Raw genomic sequence first — 17,215 nt, forward strand, 5'->3', positions numbered from 1 at the left:
TGATGCTCAATAAAAGCAATTTTTATTTGCTCCAGCAGTAAGCAGACATGCTGTCATTAGTTTACTTTAACAATAACTGTCATCTATCAAGCATGCAATATCAAAATGTATGCTTTTTACAGATGATTGATTTTATTTGCCAATTTGCTAATGTTGCAATTAAAACAGAAAAGCTAAATAAAACTGTCTGTGTGAGGAAACCAGCTACATCAAGCATTGCTTTTCTTACAGGCGATCACATGTAGCTTTGTTTCTCTCACACTGATAATATGGCAAAGCAGATGCAATTCCTTTCAGTCTCCTTATCACCTCCTCCCTTTCATCATATTGCCAAATTTTTTTGAATGCAAAGGCTTTGATTCCCTCATATTCTTCTAACTTTTTAAGATTGTCTTTAATGTTGAATTTCCATTTATCTGATATGCATTTATCCAAACAGGGTGAATTTACAGTAAAATAAACCACACACTGGTTTGTTACACTCAAAACATTCTTTAGATAATTCTTCAGGCGAAACTCTGAATGATCTCGTATATTTTTGTCAGCCTTTGCAGCAATAAGGTTATTGCTCTTATAAACCTCATTGCGCTGAAGTGTTTGTTTTTACTTGTGTAGTTATTAACTCTTGACCGCCGTAGTTGGAATCTTGACATCTGTTCATTTCAACTCTGAAGGCGACAGCATATTGTCCCATGCTACCTAACCTGGAAAGCAGTGGAAATGTAATACTTTGTAAGAGCTACAATTATTGTGTGATGTAATTACAAAGGACAAATCATTTTAATTTAGAACAATATTATTTGTTTTTCTTAATAATGTTTTTGCTGTTTCATGATTTTGGTGTGTTTGTTTTTATTATTTTTAATTGTATATTTTTAATCAAAGCAACATACTGATTCTCAAAGTTGTTTATAATATTCATGAGAGTTTTTTGGTTCACAGTCTGACCGAATGCACAAGTAGAAAAATGAAGCAGGCAGATCAGGAGGATCCTCTGTGGTACGGCAAAAACCTGAAGCAAACACACAAATACAAGCATTCATATAAAAAATACGTGCAAAACAAAGCACAGAATTTTGAAATAGCATTCTTTGTAGTTGTATTGCATGTACACTTTTTTGGAAGCTTTCACAAGTAAGGTGTATATTTTCAAAATTCATTCAAGAGTGAACAATGCAAGATATGTTTTACTGTTCACATTGTATTTCACAGCATGAGCAATAGTGATGCTGCTTTAGCTCCACTAGTGATGATATTAAGTATAACTTACCATTTTATCTGTTGCCCAAAATCAGACGGTTCAGAGATACTGTGCGAGTCAGTAATCTTTAGATGGTATTTTTTTGATATATTGACAGTAGACTTACTGATCAATTTACAAAATATTTTCATGGGACATGTTATTTACTTGATATCCTTGAAATGATTTTTAAGTGACAATTTAAAAGAAAAATTGTTACTTACCCATCTGTTAAGTTTCATTTTGACCTTAACAACAATGTATTTTTTTGGAACTAAAATTGCAGGGTAACAAAATATACCCAAATTGTGTTTTTTATTTTTTACAGTGTGTGTCATTGGTTTTGTTGGACTTGGGTCAGAAACCATACATTTGCAAGGCTAAACATGTTCTGCTAATGTTAAGACCAAAACCAGTCATAAAAATGAACCTCAAAATAAGTGCTTTAAATCAGGTAGCAATGCATATTACTAATTACAAAGTAAGTTTTGATATATTGACAGTAAGAAATTTACAAAATATTTTCATGGGACATGTTATTTACTTAATATCCTTATGATTTTTGGCATAAAAAGAAAAATCTATCATTTTGACCCATACAATGTATTTTTGGCTATTGCTACAAATATACCCATGCTAATTACGGTTTTGTGGCCTGGGGTCACATATTTGAGGCAACATGTTCTGCTAATGTTAAGACCTATGGAAATGAACCTAAATGGTGCATCAGGTTGCCTCAAACTGCTAATTTGCTGTTTTATAATAAGGGAGTTAAGTTTAGGTATTGGGTAGGAGAATATTGTCATGCAGAATATGTGTGTTGTAATTACTAATGAACAGCCAATATGTTAATACTAGGCATGCTAATAAGCAATTAATAGTGAGAACTGGTCCCTATACTAAAGTTTTATCCATTTCTGTTATTTTCAGTGTTGCAGTGTGGTGCAAGGCCTTGTGGTCTGTTTGACAGTTGGTTTGGCTGTAAATGATCAGGCAGTTTTTGTGTGCATGTGTGTGAGTGTTTGTCAGTCATTGCATTATATAATGTTCTCCATGTATTCACATACTGCATTTACAAACAGAAGCATTCAAATTCACACTCGAGGCACCAATTATTAGCATGATCTGTTTGGCCTTTGTGCAGCTCAGTTGTGATTAATGTTGTAATGTGTTGTCACACCTTGTGGTCTGTTTGACATCAAGCTTTGTGCATGTGAATGACTTTGTGTGAGGCCGTAGGATGAGAGATGCACCGCAAGTATTCAGTCACATTAAGTTTCTGTGTCAAAACAGCAGGAAAAAAGTTTATTTATTTATTTGGTAGAATTTGTCTTTGTTAAATAATAACCCACACAAAAGCAGACAGTTCTATAATTATAAATAATTGCAAATTATATAAATAGTATAAAAATATATAAATAGTATATCACAAGTATGAGGTTAAGCTCGCTTAAAGAAAGCTTACAAATATTCCTGCAATATAAAAACTACTAAACTTGTAGTTTACTTCATAAACTAATTTTTTATTAAACTAAATTCATAAACTAAATCAGTATACATAAGTTCACTTATAGTTGCAGTACAAACAATAAATATAATAGTAAAAAATATTGACATAAAATGCTTAAGACACACAATTTGGAAGCAATGTCACACTGCCAGCATTTCCACATTTACAACATTGCATTCGATTATTTTTCTTTACACATCGATAAAGAGGCACTAGACTATTAATCTTTGTAAACTGCTCTTCCTGATCCTCTGCCAAACCGGTTGAGTCCTTGGGCCAGATTTTTTGGAAAACAAAAGCTCTAATCCCAGTTGTCTGTCTGTTTAGTCAGTTTGAAAGGCCATATGTAATACTGTTATCTTTATCGTTAATGCATTTTGTTATGCAAGGTGAGTTGTAAGTATACAAAACAATACACTGATCATCATTTATCATGTCCAAAATTTTCTGCATCATCTCTAGAATAGATAAGAATATGCTCAGCATGGTCATTTTCTTTAGAAGAACTGGCTTTGTGGCAGTGAGTCTTTGCTGACTTCATATAACCTTCTTACTTTACTGGTTTTGAAATCATTGAAGGCTGTTTTGAGTTCTTTCGTGTTAAAGACCGAATCAAGACTAAATTTATTTGTGCAATGTTGATATGGGACCCTAATGAGTACAGAATACTGATGATATCCACCTGGCTGTAACCTAAAAGACAAATCACAAAGTTATTACAGCTTTCAAAAACTCAAAACTTGTTTTTGAGACAGAAGTAATTACATTTTCTGCTGATTTTGTACATTCAACGTTAACATGTAATAGGATTGTATTTATTTTTAAACCTCAGTGTTTACTGGCACCTGACTGGTGAACAGCCTCAGTGCCACCTAAACTAAAACAGCAAACCTGATAAACAAAAGAACACATGCAACAAAACTCAAAATCCATGATGACCATGCTTACCATGATGAATGTTAGAGAAGGGAGACGCTTCTGAGCTCTTCAGAGATAATGTGTCAGGTCCCGTCCCAACGAGAGAATATTTATTCTGGCATCACCCATATGCAAATAAACACAATTTATTTTAACTGGGAAGGTTGTATGAGGATTCGTTAAACTGTTTGACTTTTGCATACAATTTGGTTCATATCACAGTTTAGTTTGCAAATTACAATCATAAACTGTAAAAGAACTCAAATATCCTGACAACGAATGTCTTCTCTACTGGATTCCTACAATAGAATGTCACTACTGTCAAGTCACATTAATCTATACAGCACTTCATGCAACACAACTTGTTTCAAAGCAGTTTCACAGAAATAAACAGGAAAATAGCAGTGTTGTAAAACAGCTCTGACCAAAATAGTGCCAAAATTACCCAGTTCAGTTGTGTTCCAGTGTCTGTGCAGTCAAATCAATAACATTTCTGAAAGCATATTCTCTTTTAAGCCCCAACTTACCAAACCAAAGGACTTTGTCAATATTAAATATACTGGCAGTACCTTCAAATTGATTTCAGACTTGACTTCCAGACTTCACAAAGATCAATGCTAATTTCAGCTAATTTGAAATTGAAGCAACAGAATTTGCACTTTTTTTAATCTAAAAAAATATGTGTTAGTCCAGGTGTATGTAACAGGGTAATTTTGCTTTGAACCAACTGATATGAATGTGTCCAATATTTGAGGAGTGCTATATCAAACTTCACTATTTTAACTGCTTTCAACCACTCACATTATTGCTCTCTGTCATCTCTTCTGAAATACAGCATTTGGAAATGAGTGGATGGGAAAGACTACAAACAACCCTCTATTGTGTAACAAGCAACAAACCTGCATGCAGTGTTTCACTTAATGTGCATCATTGTTGTAACCAGGAGTGAATGACGAGAGGCGAGCGGATCCATTTGCGAGCTTTTATTCAGCAAACGAGACAGTGACATGGTCATACAGGCAGGGTCTAACAACAGTAACAAGAGTGTCAGAGGCGAGACGAGAGAACAATCCTTATATAACGAGCGATAATCCGAGGGCAGGCGGCGAACAGTCGAAAAACGGGGAGCCAGGCGAGGAGATCAAAAACACAAAGAACAAAGAACGCTAAACAATAGGAGAAACACAATCAACAATCCGTGATGCATGGGGAAAGACCGGGGCTTTTATGGTGCTGCTGATTGGTCACATGAGCTGACGCAATCAGCGTGATACATGACGGGAGATGTAGTCCGGGGTGTGGTACAACAGTCAGAGTGTGATGAAGGGGTGAGAGGGACATCTGGTGGTGAGCGGTCCGCAGAACACCGACCAGATTCGTAACATAGCCCCCCCCCAAGGAGCGGCTTCCAGACGCTCCAACAGAATAACAGTCCAGGGGAGCGGTGGGGCGGGAGCGAGACAGGGCGAGGGCTGGAGGACCAGGTCCCTGCGGAGGACCCGGTGATTGCGGCAGGACCGGCAGAGCAGGAACCCTCCAGGGCGGAGCCGGAGGCGGAGCAGGCGACGGAAGAGCCCTCCAGGGCGGAGCTGGAGGCAGATCGTGAGGCGCGGACGCCCTCCACGGTGGAGCAGGAGGCGCAGGAGCCCTCCGAGGCGGGACAGGAGGCGGAGCGGCCCTCCAGGGCAGAACAGGAAGCGGAGCAGGCCCTCCCGGGTGAAACAGGAATCTGTGTCACGGTCTGGGACCTGGGGAAAGCAGGGACAGAGGAGGCAGACAGAATAGGGGGAGAAGGCGCAGCAGCCCTCCAGGGCGGAACAGGAGGAGCAGCAGCCCTCCGGGGCGAAACAGGAGGTGTCGCAGCCCTCCGGGGTGGAACATTTCATTTACTTAGAGTACAGTATTTGATTAAATGTTTGAGAACTTGACCATTATACTTGGTGTGAACAGGAGTTTGAAGTCTCATTACCTGACAAGGTTGTTCATCCAGGGTGCATGTTAACATTTATTTGTTATACGCACAACAGTATTGTTCACAAAGCGATAGAAGGGAACACGACACGCAATCTCTTTGAAGGTTTTTGTGCGATCAGAGCATCTATGGTCCTTCACATTATTTTCTTTCTTGAAGACTAAGGCTTTAATTCCAGTGTAATTTTTCAAGATGTTAAGACTTGGTATAATGTCAAATCCACTTGAATTTAGACAAGGAGAGTAGACGGTGTAGATGACAATCCAGCCGTCATTTTGTCTTCGTGCAAAGTCTTTAAAGGTTTGTAATGAATCATGTCCTGCTGCCATGAGGTTTGTACCTTTGTAAAACTTATGTGTTGTTTTATAAATGGCATTTTTCACATCTTTTGCATTCTTCCTCAGAGTCGAGAAGAGCTTATTTGAAGGATCAAATTTCCCTTGACACTGATTCCTCGGTACATTGATGGCTACAGCATACGATTCCACTGTGATGTTTGTATAGCTGAAAAACATCAAATAGAGCAAGATAAGAAGAGTTTTGTGATGACCGGCAGACTAAACACGGTTTACTAATTTTATTTCCTTGTTTCTTTACTTGTGCTACATCATATAGTTAAATGCTGTAATGAGGACTCGTAGGAAGCGTGTAAGATCCAAGTGCGAGCTTTATTTACAGATCGTAGACAGACAGGCAGGGTCAGTATCCAAACAAACAGAGTGACGAAGGCAAAACAATATCGTAATCCACAAAACAGGCAGAGTCCAAAAACCAGCAAGAGCAGTCAGAAAAGTAACAAATAAACAAGGAAAGGAACGATGGCAAAAACTAGACAGAACTATGGAAAAACAAAGGCAAAACTATGATAATAAAACAAAACCGTGGCAATGACAAAAACAGGGCAATGAAAACAGAGATAAACGCTTGGTAGAGTCCGCAAGAGCAAAACAATACTTCGCGAAGCCTGTTTGGTTTAGGCCTCCTTAAAATGGCCACCAAACAGGAAGTTACCAGTGAAGCAGCAGAGGGAGCAGCAACAGTCAGTCAGTGGGTGAGGGCTCCCTCTGCTGGCGTGGCGTTACAGAATCCCCCCCCCTAGGAGCGACCCCTGGCGCTCAAACAACAGTCCAGGAGGGTGGGGGAACAGAGGCAAAACAGGGGGTGGGACGGGGGGCCAGGTCCGTGCAGAGGAGGTGGGCCTGGATCGTGGAGCAGGGACAGACAGTGAAGCACTGGAGGACCTGGGCCATGGAACAGTAGCAGACAGAACACTGGAGGACCTGGGCCATGGAGCAGAGGCAGACAGTGAAACACTGGAGGACCTGGACCGTGGAGCTGTGGCAGACAGTGGAACACTGGGGGACCTGGGCCGTGGAGCTGTGGCAGACAGTGGAAACTTGGAGGACCTGGGCCGTGGAGCAATGGCAGACAGTGGAACCTTGGAGGACCTGGGCCGTGGAGCTGTGGCAGACAGTGGAAACTTGGAGGACCTGGGCCGTGGAGCAATGGTAGACAGTGGAATCTTGGAGGTCCTGGGCCGTGGAGCAATAGTAGAGTAGGAAGCCATGGTGGGGCAGGCAGAGCAGGCAGGACAGGAAACCATGGCGAGGCAGGCAGAGCAGGCAGGACAGGGAGCCATGGCAGAGGCAGGCAGAGCAGACAGGAGCAGAGATATCCAAAGTGGAACTAGTGACATCCATAGCAGAGTGGTGTGTTCACGATTTCCTTGGCCGTGGCATGACAGGCAGAGAGTTTGTGATTGGCCTTCTTGACCGTGACGTGGCGGGCAGAGTTTTCATGATAGGCCTTCTGGGCCGTGGCATGATGGGCAGAGAGTTCATGAGAGGCCTTCGTGGCTGTGACATGGCAGGGAGAGTTTTCATAATAGGCCATCTTGAGCGTGACAAGAGAGGGAGAGAGTTCATAGGAGGACGCCGCCCCCATTGGAGGATCTACAGCAGGTGCTGACACCTCTGGAGGCATGGGCGCAGATTCTTGGGCAGACATGGCAGTGAGTTCATAAATAGACACCACCTCCTTTGGAGGATCTACAGTGTGCGCTGACACCTCTGGAGGTATAGGTGCAAACTCGTGGACAGAGGAGGCCTCTGGAGCAGACTCGTGGACAGACGAGGCCTCTGGAGCAGACTCGTGGACAGATGAGGCCTCTGGAGCAGACTCGTGGACAGACGAGGCCTCTGGAGCAGACTCGTGGACAGACGAGGCCTCTGAAGCACAGCGTGCTGCCCACACACTGAAAATGGCGATGGCCATTACAGGCAGCACAGTAGATAGTGGGGTGTCTGTTGACCTTGAGGGTGCTGATGCTATGGACTTATGGTTTGGGAATGTGGGTTCTGCGTGGCTTGGGAGCATGGACTCTGCATGGCTTGGGAGCTCAGCTGATACGTGACGAGGCTTAGGGGGGTCACCTGATAGGTGACGAGGTTCTAAGGGGTCAGCTGAGACGTGACGAGGTTCTGGAGGATCAGCTGAGACATGACGAGGCTCTAGAGGATCAGCTGAAACGTGACGTGGCTTTGGAAGGTCAGAGGGGACCTGGTGATGTTCTGGTAGGACAGCTGTTTCTTGACTTGATTCATGGAGGTCTGTGACTTGACTTGACTCAGGGAGGTCTGCCGTGGCTTGACTTGACTCAGGGAGGCCTGCCGTGGCTTGACTTGACTCAGGGAGGCCTGGCTGGCTTGACTTGACTCAGGGAGGCCTGGTGTGGCTTGACTTGACTCGTGAAGAACAGCTGTGACTTGACCTGGCTCGTGAAAGTCAGCTGTGATTTGACTTGGCTCAGGGAGATCAGCTGTGGCTTGACTTGGCTCATGAAGGTCAGCTGTGGCTTGACTTGGCTCATGAAGGTCAGCTGTAGCTTGACTTGGCTCATGAAGGTCAACTGTTTCTTGACTTGGCTCGGGAATAACAGCAGCAACTTGTCTTGGCTCATGAAAATCAGCTGTAACTTGACCTGGCTCATGAAGATCAGCTGTGGTTTGACTTGGCTTGTGAAGGTCAGCTGTGACTTTGCTTGACTTCAGGGTTACAGCTCAGCTTTACTTGACACAGGAGCAATAGCTGTAACTTGACTGGAACTTCGGAAGAGCAGCTCTGACCTGACTTGACACAGGAAACACAGCTTCAACTTGACTTGGAAACTTGGCTTGACTCAGGAACAACATGGCTTGACTCAGGAACAACATGGCTTGACTCAGGAACAACATGGCTTGACTCGTGGGGCACAGCTGTGACTTGGCTTGACTCGTGGGGAACAGCTGTGACTTGGCTTGACTCAGGAACAGCTGTGACATGGCTTGACTCAGGACACAACATGGCTTGACTCAGGAACAACATGGCTTGACTCAGAGCAATCTTGGCTTGACTCATGGAGAACAGCAGCTGTATCTTGGCTCGACTCATGGAGAACAGCAGCTGTGTCTTGGCTTGACTCATGGAAAACAACAGCTGTATCTTGACTTGGCACAGAAAGTGTAGCCCTGACTTGACTTGACACTGGAGGATCAGGCATCACTTGATTTGTTTTGGGTGCAGCAGACATGGTGAGATGAGATTTGGGTGAGATGATTTTGGCTTGATGAGGTTCAGGCGTGGCAGCCATCTTGGCTGGGGACTCAGATGGGGCGGCCATCTTGTGAACAGGCTTGGGGATGGCGGCCATCTTGTGAACAGGCTTGGGGATGGCGGCCATCTTGTGAACAGGCTTGGGGATGGCAGCCATCTTGTGGACTGGCTCTGGGATGGCGGCCATCTTGTGGACTGGCTCTGGGATGGCGGCCATCTTGTGGACTGGCTCTGGGATGGTGGCCATCTTGTGAGCTGGTTGTAGGAAAGCGGCCATGAGAGGTGCAGACTCTGGACGGGCAGGCTTGGCGTGAGCAGGCCCTGGAGCGGCAGGCTTGGCGTGAGCAGGCCTGGCGTGAACAGGCCCTGGAGCGGCAGGCTTGGCGTGAGCAGGCCTGGCGTGAGCAGGCCCTGGAGCGGCAGGCATGGCGTGAGCAGGCAGTGGCTTGGCAGACGTGACGTGAGCAGACTGTGGCTTGGCAGACGTGACATGAGCAGGCGGTGGCTTGGCAGACGTGACATGAGCAGGCTGTGGCTTGGTGGACGTGACGTGAGCAAGCTTGGGCTGGGTGGACTTGACTTGAGCGGACTTTGGCTTGGCAGACTTGGTAGGGGAAGTCTCTGGCATGATTGTGACAATACCGGACATGACGTGTGTGAATATGGGTGTGGCTGGAACAGGAGGATGGTAGGGTTTATCATCGGCGACCGCTACAGTAAATGCCGATCCGGCCATCAACAGAGCATAGTCAGTATATCGGATTAATGACCAGTGGCGGTGACGACGTGGCATTTTGTGTGATATGTCTTTGTCCAAACCATAAAAGAAAATGTCCTTAAGAAAGCTTTCTTTAAAATCTACCAAGTGACAAAGTTCACAATAGTCCATAACGTACTGCTCGATGGGCTGGTTACCTTGGCGGAGCTGAACAAGGCATGATGCTGGATCCATGGTGATATCTGTGTGCAAAAGCCGCTGGATCTTGGGTTGGCGAAGTATTCTGTAATGAGGACTCGTAGGAAGCGTGTAAGATCCAAGTGCGAGCTTTATTTACAGATCGTAGACAGACAGGCAGGGTCAGTATCCAAACAAACAGAGTGACGAAGGCAAAACAATATCGTAATCCACAAAACAGGCAGAGTCCAAAAACCAGCAAGAGCAGTCAGAAAAGTAACAAATAAACAAGGAAAGGAACGATGGCAAAAACTAGACAGAACTATGGAAAAACAAAGGCAAAACTATGATAATAAAACAAAACCGTGGCAATAACAAAAACAGGGCAATGAAAACAGAGATAAACGCTTGGTAGAGTCCGCAAGAGCAAAACAATACTTCGCGAAGCCTGTTTGGTTTAGGCCTCCTTAAAATGGCCACCAAACAGGAAGTTACCAGTGAAGCAGCAGAGGGAGCAGCAACAGTCAGTCAGTGGGTGAGGGCTCCCTCTGCTGGCGTGGCGTTACAAATGCTATTTATAAAACCCTGATTTTATGCACTATACTCACTTTTGCTCAAAGATGACAATTATTTGTGCAAGAGTTTCATTGTTCATCTGTTCTTCCACACATTCTGTCCAATGATGAATCAGAAAGAGCAGCAGGAGTCCATTCAGAAACACTATAGACTTCTAAAAAGGTAAAACATGCACACGCACAAACTATTAATAACTAAAAGAAACATTTTTTTGTTATATAGAAAACATTTGAATAATCTAAAGATCTATATATGGTTTCATCAATGCCAATAAAGAACTTTTATGATTAAGAGCAAATGACTACTAACAAATTGAATGAAAAACAGAATATAAAACATATGAGCATTACTTACCATTGATGCTGAAGGTTCAAGGATGATGTGCGAGTCTTGAAGTGTGAAGATGCAAGTCTGAAGATGCATGTGAAGTGATGAAGAGGCTATTTATGATCTTGGACCCTTAACTGGCCCTTTTCATCAGCATCATCACAAAATCAATGCCAAAGATCATGATCACTCACTCTTTCACTGAGGTCTTTGGCAGGGTTTAAGCATCACAGGTGTGTTATTAACCCCACACCACCCCAACAGCCCAGACAAATGTCAAATGACTAAAAACACAAACATACTTTTGAGGGCACATCAGCAAAATATGCCACCTTCATACTAAAGAATGTTTTCACTTACAGACAACAAACAATTGCACGATTTCTGTCAGAGGCATTATGTTTCATTTGTTGTTCTTTTGTGAATGTGCATGTCTGTTATAATAAAATATATTCATTCTAATCTCTACAAAAGCTCATCTGACACTTTGGGAGGAGGGGGGAACTTGTTCTACTGACACTATCTATGGAAATAAATAGAAATAATATGCTGTCATTTCTTATCACCTGTTTGTTATTGTTGTTTTTGATAAAATGTTTGTCTCTCATTCATTTTTCAAAAGTCTCTACAAAAATTGTGGAACTTCTGGGGGAAAAAAAGTCTATTGTTAGACATTCCTTTTCTCTTCAATTCAATAACTGTCATTAATGAGTGTAATGTTTGTTAATACGTTGGTGTTGTCTTGAGGAAACCAGCGATTTCAAACTGTCTAAACATTTGTGAGCCTACCTTTAACAAGACATAGAGATGCTTTCAAGAAACAGCCCCTTTCCTGGGGGCTTTCTTGCAGGGTGGTCAGGATAAATTAAATCCATGAATGGAAATGGCCTTTCAATTTATTTTTCTCCATATATTTAATATTAGGTAGATTCCAGCATCTTCTTCATGTAATGAAGCCAAAATACACAGTAAACTTTTAAAAGAAGAGTGCTGATGTTAGATGTTACTCCTGTATTTACACTTACACTTTGGCAGTCATGCAAACAGCACCACCAGACAGAATATCAACATTTCGATTCATTAGGTAGGACATTTTTAGTAGCTAGTAATGACTGTTTAGAAATGCAGACACTCCACCTACTTAACTAAAGTCTCTGATTCAACTCATCGTCAGATCAGGTGAGCCCTAATTTGCTACGTCAGACAGAGGCAGGACAGAGATGTCACTCCGACATCGCGCCAGGGTCCCTAGTATTTGAACTTTTTTTGAATTTGTTGTAATTGAATTGTATTAAATGAGTTGACATTCTGTTCAATTAGAAATAGAAAAAAAAGCCCAGGGTTGCCAAGTCTGCGATTTTAAAGTGGAATTGGGTACTTTTACACTGTTTCTCTCCCTGACCCCCCGATCTCTCCCCGACCCCCTCAAAACGCAATTTCAACAGAGGGAAAACAGTGGGAATTGGGCAAGTTTTGAATAACAATTGTGCTGGTTAAGTTTCCCAGTCCTGGCAACCCTGCCCTGCGCACAAAGCTCTGGTTATATTGTACATACATTCTTAAAAATAAAATAAAGAACTTTTAATATCTGAAGAACCTTTCTGTTTCACAGAAGGTTCTTTGTGGTGAAAGAAGGTTCTTCAGATTATAAAAAGGTAAGAAAGAGATGTTTTTTTAAAGAACCTTTGACTGAATGGTTCTTTGTGGAACCAAAAATGGTTCTTCTATGGCATCGCTGCAAAGAACCTTTTAAAGCACCTTTATTTTTAAGAGTGTATATGAAGAGTAGTATGTTGTTCAAAAAACAGATTAACTGACTGATCAACTCTTTATTGAACGATAGATACTGTAGAAACTAAATGCATAAAGAATATTGAACTAGCTATTAAGTAATGAATATGCACTGTAGGCTATTTTAGGATTTTGGGAAACAGAGATCACACAATGTATTTAAAACATTTTTGCATTCTGTTAAACTGTAAAAAGCAAAACAGCTTGTCGTGTTTAGGAAAGTGGAGTGGCTGGAATGTTAGAAGGGCTGGACTCATTGACTGTCACACCCCTGTGGACTGTTTTGTTGGTTTTGCCCTCCTGTGTCCTTATTTGGTCTTTCCTGTTCCGTTTCTTGTAATGTCTTGATTGGTTAATTAGTTACACCTGTCTGTGTCTCGTTAGCACCCCTATTTAAGTTTGATTCAGTGCCATTGTCTGCTGTCCGATCTTAATGTTAGTAAATGTTATGCTGGAGTGTGTTCCCCCTGCTGTTCCTGTCTGTACCCTGTTTGGATTTATTATTAAAACCCCTTTTGTTTGATTTCCTCGTCCTCGGCTCCTTCCTACGTCTCCTCCTCTACACACGAACCTGACAGTAGGTGCGTTTCCACTACAGATTTGTGCAAAATTTTGGCAATATTTTATAAACGTCAATAAAGTATTGCGAAATGACAACGTTTCCATTAACCTATGTTTTCGACTAAAACGTACATATTGCAGGTTAAAAATGTTTTCCAAATAAACATATCCTTGTATGAAAATACCATATGAATCGTTAATGCAGGATTTGAAAATGTTTTACAAGACGCAAGGGCACAAATTTAGAAGAAAAAGTGACGATTTCCTTGACAGTTCTCAAAAAGCTTTTTTTTTTTTTTTTTAACATCGCGTCATATGACGTCACGAGAGGGAGTCGTTTGCCGTGGTCTATTGGTTTTCACTAGGAGCGGTCTTGAGTCAGTGTGTTTTCTGTAGTTATTTCTTTTTCAATTGATTATCATCATGGTAAATTGTGTTTTTGGAGGTTGCCCAAACTCCAACCTGTCAGGACATCCAGTCCACAGGTTTGCTAACAAGAAAAAGGACGGCGCTATCTTCCGTGCCTGCGTGCGTTTGTGCAGCTGAAGAGACGGGCCTTTAATAATGCATTTGCTTAGAAAAACACGGTGGTGTGTAGCGTTCAATTTACACCGGAGGATTATTGTCCCGGCGATATGATGGAGTTCAGCATGGGATGCCGAAGCAGCTCAGAGCTGGTGCGGTTCCTTCGGTGCACGCAGCGCCTTCATCGGGTCCGCCGTCAGCCTGTGGTTCGTCCGGATCCGTCAGAGATGCAGCTCGACGAAAACGTGAACTGTACACCGTAAGTCTTGGTTTTTTATTATTAGTAATAGTATTTTTATAACATGTATTAACTACCAAATCCGTGAACACAATTATTTAATGATGAGACCCAACGAGATATGTATAAGTTGTTGTAAAGCACCGCGGCTAGCTTGTAAGTATTAGCAATATAATAAAACCGTGTAAAAACGTTACCATTTGAGAAGGCATAACTGGTAAATTAATCTCAATTTGTTAATATTGTAACCATCAGGTGTAGTTACAGCTTAGTGACATTGTTTGCACAGCTAATTGATAATTTATTCTCATGTGGTGTGTTTATAAGGCTTTGGGAGACATTGCAAGACATGACGGTGTGTGAAGATCTGAAGCAGTGCAGGCCAGCTGTTATTAACCACCTCTACTGGACTGCAGCTTCCACTCCTATTGGAGATGCAGATGTGATGGAGGCCAAGTGGAAAAGCAGGGTCAGCAATGAATGATAGTGGAATACTGCAGGTCACCAAAGGCTCTACGAGAACGCAGCACTTTCTTGTCTTCCACTACACCTGCTCCCCGTTCCAGATCCCTCCAGAGGATCAACAAGATGAAGCTGTTGGCATGTATCTAGCACAGCATTCACAATTTAACATGTTAACAACACATTAGTGTGATACCCACACCGAAAGATTGTTAAATGTTTTTAAATGGGTCAGATGGTATATTTTTGTTTCAGCAGTATATGTTTAGTACATCTACATTTGTTGCAATGTTGTGTTTTGAGTTAGGTATTAACAGTGCTATGAAACAATATTTACGATTTAGTGCTGTATAAATAAAACTGAATTTAATTAACCATAAATGCAGATCTGCTTGATATATATGTGATCTGAACTTCATAAACAGGTTTTTATACAGTAAGACAGTTTTGTGATTGTGATTTGTTTATTGATTGTCACCAAAAGGGGCCATTCAAAACCTTTATAAAGTCACTCTTCCTCTGTAAACTGTCTACTCATGACTGACACAACACATGAAGGTAAGGGTTTCCCACACAAGAATATAATGAAACAGAAACGTGTTTATCTCCCCCTCTCTCTTTCCTGCTTTGACGAGAAATCGCTATATCACGTAACGTTAGTGTCGAATATTAACGAGTTTGACACGCTTGATTAACGATTATTAGTTTCTGTTACGGGTAAGTATATCAATACTCGTAGATGACCAATATTAGCTTTGCTTTAGCCTGATTACATATCGTTTGCTAACGTGTGTAACGTTATATCTAAGCTAACACTGGTCTCTCACCAAAACATCTTCCCTGTTCTCCTCACACCACGACTCAATTCGTCTCATCTAACCATTGTTCTGTCTAATCCTTGGCTATCCCTGCTGTTTTAGCCACAAAGTAGACTCATAATTGTATGTGTGGTCCATCATACGAGTGTAAATAAACATTTAAAATTTCCTCCGTGTCCGAACGATCATTGCGATCCATTGTTTTTCTATTGTTTACATTGACCGCACTCCCTCTCATTACGTCACTTCCGGTTTTGGCGGTTTTCAGATGCGGAACTAAAATTCTCTCACAAAAACGACTCCAGAAGCCTTAATATCGTATTTTAAAGTATAGTTTCAAGAAAATCTAGTTCCTACATTATTTTTCTATACATCAACTCACTGGGGTCGCTAACCTGGAATATGCACTTTAATCGAAAGAGGCGTATGCGTGTATCTTTACAAAAGCAGCGCGGAGAGCCGCTTCAGAAACGTGTGCGACGCTGTTGGTATCAGCTCCGGTGACCGTGTCGGAGCCATTATGCGCCGGAGATGCGTGCAGTGTGCATAGTCTAAGCATTAATATCAGGGAAAACCCCTTATTCTTGAGAGCGGCTACATATGAAGTTTTTCTTGCAGTTTATAGTACACTGAGGAACTTGACTTTACATATGCCATGTGACCTGTACATGCGAAAAAGCGGTTTCCATTGCAGTTTTGCGAAATATCCCTTTTTTGAATTGCCTAAAAAACCACCTCATGCGAGCGTTGCAATATATGGGAGTTTTTGCGAAATTGATTTTTGGTGATAAGGAGGATAGCAGTCTTTATAAAGAGGATACAACATTTTATTCAACAAGTTTTTGTATTGTGTGATTTGATATTATTATTATTATTATTATTATTAATTTTTTTTTTTTTAGTAATTATTGCATATATATTTTTGTCAAATAGCAGTCCTTTAGTTGTACGCCTGTTTGCTCTTTTTGCTGTGTTTTTGTACTTCTGTCAAATAAAACAAGTAACCATCCATAAAGAGTTATGATGGAGAAGAATGGAGTACAAATATCATGACAATATTTGAATTTAAGTCTTGTAGGTTGTGTCAAGTAAAAAGGAAGAAAAATATTTTGGGCTCATTTTAAAGATAAATAAATTGATAATGCTTTTGATAGTGGAGCAAAGGGTTATTTAAAATGAATTTTATTTTGAAAGATGTTTTGATGTGTGTAAAAGTCCTTTTTGCATTTAAAGGGTTATTCCACCCCAAAATTAAAACTCTGTCATTCACTTACCCCCATGTCGCTCCAAACCCGTAAAAGCTTTTTTTCATCTTTGGAACACAAATTAAGATGTTTTTGATGCATTCTGACAGCTTTCTGGCCCTCCCATAGACAGCAATGTAATTAACACGATCAACATTCAGAAATGTAGAAAGGAGATCGGTAAAATAATCCATGTGACATCAGGGATTTAACTGTAATTTTACGAAGATACGAGAATACTTTTTGTACGCAAAGAAAACAAAAATAACAACTTTATTCAACAATTCATCTCTTCCGCATCATGCTAGCACCATTTTCCCCTGAACACGAACAGCCCAACAGACGGATACATTGCCTTTGCTCTCTAAAACTGATACATTAATCAAATCTATTGTGAGCATCTAATTTTTTCATCAAAACCCCAAAGAAACATACATATAATTCACTGCATTTTCCATATAAAATGAATGCTGGCAGTAAAACACCAACAAAACTTACTCCTGTTCATACAAACTATGATTACAGGAAAAGATTATTAATTAAAGGG

The 17,215-nt window shown here is 41.5% G+C and overlaps 1 long non-coding RNA gene across 1 annotated transcript; it reads right to left on the minus strand.

Moving 5' to 3' along the window:
• Positions 1–1,327, minus strand: LOC127157192 (uncharacterized). The gene is made up of 3 exons (XR_007825856.1): positions 1,271–1,327; positions 894–1,012; positions 1–704 (listed from the first exon to the last, which is right to left on the minus strand). It is a non-coding gene; the product is annotated as an uncharacterized LOC127157192 (long non-coding RNA).
• Between the last annotated feature and the right edge of the window lie 15,888 nt (positions 1,328–17,215).

This window comes from Labeo rohita, unplaced genomic scaffold (assembly GCF_022985175.1).
Source record: "Labeo rohita strain BAU-BD-2019 unplaced genomic scaffold, IGBB_LRoh.1.0 scaffold_1004, whole genome shotgun sequence".
Lineage (NCBI taxonomy): Eukaryota > Metazoa > Chordata > Actinopteri > Cypriniformes > Cyprinidae > Labeo > Labeo rohita.